At 39.2% G+C, this 8,136-nt stretch overlaps 1 protein-coding gene across 1 annotated transcript in view; it reads right to left on the reverse strand.

The window, feature by feature from the left end:
• LOC133456563 (carbohydrate sulfotransferase 6-like) overlaps nt 1-7,929 on the reverse strand; it is a 31,184-nt gene extending 23,255 nt beyond the window's left edge. Inside the window, exon 1 of the mRNA XM_061735059.1 lies at nt 7,883-7,929. The gene's annotated coding sequence lies outside the window, so the exon portion shown is untranslated. The remainder of the gene's footprint in view (nt 1-7,882) is intronic.
• Nucleotides 7,930-8,136: the final 207 nt, after the last annotated feature.

Consider the following 8,136-nt stretch of genomic DNA (forward strand, 5'->3'; position numbering starts at 1 on the left):
CGGCCGGACCCTCACCTGCCAGCCTGATCCCACACCTGCTTTCCTGGTGCGGTACGCCAGGGCTCCCCCAGCGCACGCAGCCTTTGAGGCAGATGCACAGATAGGCCCTGGGCGGGCCAGTAAAGACTGAGTGAGACCATTGTCTTACCATATAATCACTGACTTTATTACGGAGTTTTGTCTTTTTTACTATTTTGCCTTTGCTGAGCATTTTAATTGACATCCTCATTTTTAGGGGCCACTGACTCATTATCTGGGGGATAAGTAATTTGATTGTGGGGAGGGGGTTGAAGGGGTTTGGAGTCACCATAGACATTTCTTTGAGACCTACAATGGTGTTGCATGTGTGTTTTGTGAATTTATTATTTAAGTTGCATTGGTTGATGCGTTAATTCTTGATCCTGATTTGGTTTGAAGATTACTTTGTTGCAGTGCAGTGATATACCTTGACATCTGTCACATTCTGCTCCTAGAGGGGAGGCCAGGGTAGCACTAGACCCCCCTGAAATTCGATTGGTCCCCCCAAGTGCCACCCCAGATGATTGACATATCAGGGCACCGTGCACGTCTTGTGGAAAGGAGCCAATTGCGTTTTGAAATCAGTGACTCCTGACTGCTATGTCCCTCCTGTACAGTAATTGGCACTATGTACCACAAAGAGTTGTAATCCACCTTATTAGAATCGCCACAGAAGAGGAAAACTTGAATTAGTGTCAGACGTTATCTTTGATGGAGTGCCTTGAGCCAAATTTGAACTTAAAAATGGCTAAAATCACTTTTTTGTTCAGATAGATCGTTTTGCTACAAGCCATGGGGATCAAGCTAACGTTAACGTTACATCTCATGGCGTCTACAGATCACCACCGTCAATTTCCAATGGCCGCTCCACATTAACGTCTACATGTAATTCGGGTTGCCGCTTATTTACCTGTTTCTGTTTTTGAGTGAATAACTGTGTGTGTGTGTGTGTGTGTGTGTGTGTGTGTGTGTGTGTGTGTGTGTGTGTGTGTGTGTGTGTGTGTGTGTGTGTGTGTGTGTGTGTGTGTGTGTGTGACTAACTGTGTGTGTGTGTGTGACTAACTGTGTGTGTGAGGGAGTAACTGTGTATGTGAGTAACTGAAAAGGTGTGTGTGTGCATTTACCATTTTTGTTAAAAAAATGTTGCAAAGTTGTTTTTCTTACATTTTTTAACAGTGTCAAACTTAAATTTATATATACACAAATCTCATCGCCTGTGCTTAACACATTTCAACATTTAGAGACTCGGATTGCAATTGATTGTTCGAGAATTAATTGTCATAATCTGTGGACCCCCTGAAATAGTCTTGGCCACCCCAAGGTTAAAAGTCTAGCTCCGCCACTGGGTCCTGCTAGATTTGTATGTACAAATTCAAGCGCAACTTTGGCTTTTTCATCTGCTTCCCTATTTCTGCTCTGAGCAAATTTACCTTCTTGTGCACACTTCACATTTCAGTTTAGACATTTCAGTTTTCCATTTAATCTGCATCCCCTCTGTAACGCTTTCCAACTTTAACACGTCTTCATAATTACAGTGACCTAAGATTTCATGCCATGTTTGGATATCATAACACCCACGACATTCATCAACATCATCTGTTGTCATCTGTAATAGTATTTAGGTAGAATAGCCTATCAAACACGCATTCTGTCGCATTCTAATTTTGAATGTCTATTAAGAAATGCCAATACCATGTTGGAATATGCCTCAAGATGGTTTCTGACGAACAAGCTTTCCTTGAATATAAATAAATCAAATTATATTCTTTTTAGAAACGAAAAAAAAAACAAAAAAACAACAAAACAAAAAATTTTCCCTGAGCAGGATTTAAAGCTCCAAATTAATAATATTGAAATCCAACAGGTTTCATGTGTCAAATTTCTTGGTGTACTAGTGCAGGGGTTCCCAACCTTTTTTGTGCCAAGGACCAGCAGAAGTATAAACAAAAAGCTCATGGACCGGTTGAGAATTTATGTCAATTTTAATAAACATTTTAGAAAAAAACTACGCATTTTAAATAGGGCTGCAACTAACGACTATTTTAATAGTCAACTATTATCACCAATTATTGAAACGATTAGTCGACTAATCGGATAATTAGTAATTTTTTCTTAAATTTAGCATGAGGTTGCTTTAATTATGTGGCAAATGATAATAAACACGAGAAAGAGGGTACTTCAATGAAAAATAGATATTTTATTCAACTTTGCTGCTGTTCATACAAAAAGTAAATAAAAAAACCAAGGACAGGCAAATAGATCAGTCAGTATAGACATAAATCCATAAATAAATAAACCTCCGTCCATTATTTTCCATTTTTTTAAGGACAGGCAATTGTGTTATATAAAAAATAAATGATAAAATGAAATTAAAGCTGCAAGCAGCAATGAACGGGCCCTCGCACTCACGGCCACCGCCCCCCATAAGTATCAGAAATGACACCACCCACGACTTCCTATGTCAAACCATTGAAAAGTTATAGCAGAAAAAAGGGACAACCAATCAGAAGAAGGGGCGGGGCTAATTTAAACCAATGAAGGTCAAGGGCTCCATAAAGAATCCCATGACACCACCCACGACTCTCTATGTCAAACCATTCCAATGTTATAGCAGGAAATCGGGACAACCAATCAGAAGAAGGGGCGTGGCTAATTAAGGCCAACGAAGCTTAAGGACTCATTACAGAGTCCCATGACACCACCCACGACTTCCTATGTCAAACCATTCAAAAGTTATGGCAGATAAAAGTATTCTAGGGGGCGCTGTTGAGCCGTTAGGCCACGCCCATTAATGCAAACCATGAAATATCAAATTTATCGCCAAGTCTGGCTTGCATGCAAAATTTGGTGACTTTTGGAGAACTATCAAATATGGACCAATCACATGAAGGGGGGGCGCGCCTTTTGGCGTCTAGCGTCGCCACGGTAACACTTTTGAAAGAGAAAAGTAATGCGTGGTGTCGCAGGATGTAGACGCACATTTTGATGTATAACACACCTGGGTGCACGTTACGGTTCGGGCTGAATTAACTGCCGAAGGAATGGCATAAATTTCGCCAAAATGACACAATTTATTCAAAATGGCCGACTTCCTGTTCGGTTTCGGCCATGGCGCCAAGAGACTTTTCTTTTAGTTGTGAAATGATACAGGTGTGTAGCGATTTTCGTGCATGTACGTCAAACCGTATTGTGGGGCTTGAGGCACAAAGTTTTCCGGGGGGCGCTGTTGAGCCATTTTGCCACGCCCATTAATGCAAACCATGAAATATCAAATTTATCGCCAGGCCTGGCTTGCATGCCAAATTTGGTGCCTTTTGGGGAACTATCAAATATGGACCAATCAGATGAAGGGGGGGTGCGCTTGTTGGCGTCTAGCGTCGCCACGGTAACACTTTTGAAAGAGAAAAGTAATGCGTGTAGTCGCAGGATGGAGACGCACATTTTGATGTATAACACATCTGGGTTCACGATACGGTTCGGGCTGAATTAACTCTCGAAGGAATGGCATATATTGCTCCAAAATTACGCAATTAATTCAGAATGTTCAAAATGGCCGACTTCCTGTTCGGTTTCGGCCATGGCGCCAAGAGACTTTTCTTTTAGTTGCGACATGATACAGGAGTGTACCAATTTTCGTTCATGTACGTCAAACCGTATTATGGGGCTTGAGGCGCAAAGTTTTTTCCTGTCTGAACCAACCAGATGAAGGGTGGCCGCGCTTTTTGGCGTCTAGCGTCGCCACGGTAACGCTTTTGAAAGAGAAAAGTAATGCGTGTAGTCGCAGGATGGAGACGCACATTTTGATGTATAACACACTTGGGTGCACGTTACGGTTCGGGCTGAATTAACTTTCGAAGGAATGGCATAAATTTCGCCAAAATGACACAACTAATTCAAAATGGCCGACTTCCTGTTCGGTTTCGGGCATGACGCCAAGAGACTTTTCTTTCAGTTGCGCCATGATACAGGTGTGTACCGATTTTCGTGCGTGTTCGACATACCGCATTGTGGGGCTTGAGGCACAAAGTTTTCAAGGGGGCGCTGTTGAGCCATTTTGCCACGCCCATTAATGTAAACCATTAAATATCAAATTTTTCGCCAGGCCTGACTTGCATGCAAAATTTGGTGACTTTTTGGGCACGTTTAGGGGGGCAAAAAGGCCCTCCTTTCGTCAGAAGAATAAAGAAAAACAATTCCTACAGATACAATAGGGCCTTCGCACTGAAGGTGCTCGGGCCCTAATAAAACGTCTCATTTTTTCTTCATTAAGTGGGTGAAATGGGTTCTGGATGGCAGGACGGTCTGTGGGTTGAACTGTATCATTTGTTGAAAACCGTCAGCATCAACCATGGAGAGCCTCATATCACAGATCTGCATCTGCAGTATTGATCAGTGAGGACAGTCGTCTGTTGCAGGAACACGTCTGCTTCTTTTGCAGAAAGGGCTCCATGGTGGCTCTGCATGCATTTAATTTAAAATACTTGTGTCAGGCACAGTCAGGCATAACGTTAAAGCTCTCTTTTAAAGCCAAAATACGCTTAATATCTTACCAAGGCGAGTCCGTTTCGTTCAACTGTCCGACTATGGAGTAAGATCACTTCCAAAAAGATGTGTCCATGTTATAACTATTCGTATTCGTAATGATAAACATTTGTATGTAAATAAAAAAGTTGTACCCCAAATTCTGCTGTCACACACATGAGTCTGATAAATTATTAGGGTTAGGATTGTTTTTATGTGAGTAAGAAATTAGGTAAGAAATGTACCTTTTACGTCTCATTTATTCATTCACACACGCACTAATATACTTGGGAAACAGTTAGGCACCAAATATAATATATTTAATTTTCTTAGATGGAAAAAATAAGAACTTTATTGATCCCACAGTAATTCATGTTATATCAGCTATAAAGAACAAGGTAATGCCGAAAAAAAACAATAGTCTATCCCCCCTCACAAAAATAAGAATAGAGAAACATATTTTCTCATCAACAAAACAAATTTAAATTTTTTCAAATAACAAAATAACACATTTGAACCATTTTTCAGACAATAAAAGAACTGAAAAAATCTGAAGAATTGTTCAAATATGTTATTTTGTTATTTGAAAAAATTTAAATATATAAAATTTACTTGAACATTTTAAAATACTTTATGTAAAATATGCTTTGTTGGTGAGAAAATATATTTTGTGAGGGGGGATAGGCTATATGTTGTTTTTTTCGCATTACCTTGTTCTCTAATATGACATGAATTACTCCTATGTGGGATCAATAAAGTTCTTATTTTTACCATCTGAGAAAATTAAATATATTATATTTGGTGCCTAACTGTTTCCCAAGTATATGACACAGAGAGTCGTGGGTGGTGTCATCAGATTCTTTATGGAGTCCTTGACCTTCATTGGCCTGAATTAGCCCCGCCCCTTCTTCTGATTGGTTGTCCATATTTTCTGACTATAACTTTTGAATGGTTTGACATACAGAGTCGTGGGTGGTGGTAATAATATTAAATAGTAGTGTTTTACTAATATTTATACCTTACAAATATAAGGTATAAATGTGATAAACTAGTAAGTCAAATGGAAAGGAACAGCTGAGTTATAGCTCACCCAGGGCATTGTGGACTTTAGTGCCAGAGATTGTGAGTTCAAGCCCAGATGTGAGCAGAGATTTTTGTCAGCAATTTTTGTGTTTTTTTACATCAAAATATGCGTCTCGGTCCTGCGACGACGCACATTACTTTTCTCTTTCAAAAGTGTTACCGTGGCGACGCTAGACGCGAAAAAGCGCTCGTCCCCTTCATCTGATTGGTCCATATTTGATAGTTCTCCAAAAGTCACCAAATTTTGCATGCAAGCCAGGCCTGGTGATACATTTGATATTTCATGGTTTGCATTAATGGGCGTGGCCTAATGGCTCAACAGCGCCCCCTAGAATACTTTTCTCTGCAATAACTTTTGAATGGTTTGACATAAAGAGTCGTGGGTGGTGTCATGGGACTAGGTATTGAGTCCTTGACCATAATTGGTGAAAATTAGCCCCGCCCCTTCTTCTGATTGGTTGTCCCTATTTCCTGCTATAACTTTTGAATGTTTTGACATAGAGAGTAGTGGGTGGTGTCATCAGATTCTGTATGGAGTCTTTCACCTTCATTGGCCTGAATTAGCCCCACCCCTTCTTCTGATTGGTTGTCCCTATTTTCTGCTATAACTTTTTAAGGGTTTTACATAGAGAGTCGTGGGTGCTGTCATTTCTGATATGCTTATGGGGGGCGGTGGACGTGAGTGCGAGGGCCCGTTCATCGCTGCTTGCAGCTTTAATTTTTTCACATGTTCTTTAATAACACTAGTAACTTCTCAAAAACTCTTGTTTTACTTCTGTCTAATCCGGAGACATAAGATTAAACGGATTCACGAATAAGTGTGAGTCAGATGAGAGGTATTTGCGTCTTGCTTTGTATCAAGACAGGTGTGAGGAGGCCTCAGGCACTGAGCAATTACACCACAAGTTGTAAGGTAAGATAAGAATAGTGCCCAAACAAGATCTGCAGGGCCGAGGGAAGAACCTGTTTTTATTTGAATTTTTTTGTGTGTGTGATATCAGCATCCCTGCCCAACATTTAAACTTTGTGGCAACAGCTTGTGTTACTTGATGTATCCTAAAGTGGAAAACTACAGTGGCCCTGAAGTGCAAATCACAACAAAAGAATAATCATAGTGGCAAATCACAAAAATATTCCCAAAATCACAACTTCAATTTAACATGGTAGACTTCTTGTACTTTTAAGAAAATGGGTCCTTGAGACTTTTCAGTGCAGGTCGCCCATGTACATAAAACTACCATTTTTCATGCATGTAGGCAACACTCATACGAGGGGCTACATGATTTTAATTTTCAAGGTGACCCTATTGAGCCATTTTTTCATACCCATTTAAGGCACAATTAAAATACGTTTTGAAGTATGGCAAAGCTTTGACAAAGGCCAGTTTAATTGTGCAAAAAAATTAAGAAAAGTAAAAAAGAATACTTAAAAAGAAGAAAAAATACAAATAAAAAAATAAATAAAAATAATAAAAAAATGTAAAAAATTAAAAATGACTGAATACGTCTGACACACAATAATCTAACAAGCCTGAAAAATGCATTAAAATGCACCACATAAAAAGGCACACTGTAAGAAAAAAAACGCTGTTTTTACGGAAAGAAACTGGCAGCTGTGGTTGCCAGAATAATACTGTAAAAGATACAGCGGATTGTATAACATATTAAAGAACAACCTGCAAATTTTACAATTTTAAACTGTAATCCTTTACAAAATAACATCATACAATTTACATACAAAACTGGTAAATTCAACATCCATTTTCAGCCAAATTAGCATGACTATGCCTTCATTAAAGCTATTTTCTCCTGTACAATTTACGTGCAGCCTTTGCTTATTTTACATCTAATCCCATTACATTTCACGGGAAAACATCAAAATAAAAGGCATTATTAATCGGTAAAAGCCTCATTATAAGACAGTAATTTGACAGAATTTTTCCGCTTGTTTTATTGAAAGATTGTGTGTTGTGTAATATATTTTTTAGTATTAATAGCGGCGTTTTGTTGTGAAATAAAGATCTACATACTATCATTGAATTCTTTGAGTAATGTCTTAATTAAATGAGTTATTACAAGTTAGACAGACAAACTCTGACACAATGTCAACAAAAGATTTTCATTTGTAACATTTACGGTCCTTCACCGTTGCTATTTCACAGTTTTTTACGATAATTTCTACATGCTTTTCTTACAGTGCAGTTTGTTGAAGTTTACAGGCAGGCTCATATTTTAGTGGGATCATACATATAGCTACTCACCTTGATCCTCTATACAGCCTTGATGAGATGTTATGGTCGTGCGTGGATTTTCCCCCGAGTTTAGTTCTCGAAAACTGGCTTTATTTCTGTCTCGGGGGCGTTACTGGGGAGGGCAGGGTGGGGCAGTCCCCCCCCCATGGACACGCTCTGCACACCCAAGGAAAACTGGATGTACAGGACTGTCTCAGAAAATTAGAATATTGTGCTGAAGTTCTTTATTTTCTGTTATGCAATTAAGTTACAGTTTAAGATTA

This window comes from Cololabis saira, chromosome 12 (genome assembly GCF_033807715.1).
Source record: "Cololabis saira isolate AMF1-May2022 chromosome 12, fColSai1.1, whole genome shotgun sequence".
Lineage (NCBI taxonomy): Eukaryota > Metazoa > Chordata > Actinopteri > Beloniformes > Belonidae > Cololabis > Cololabis saira.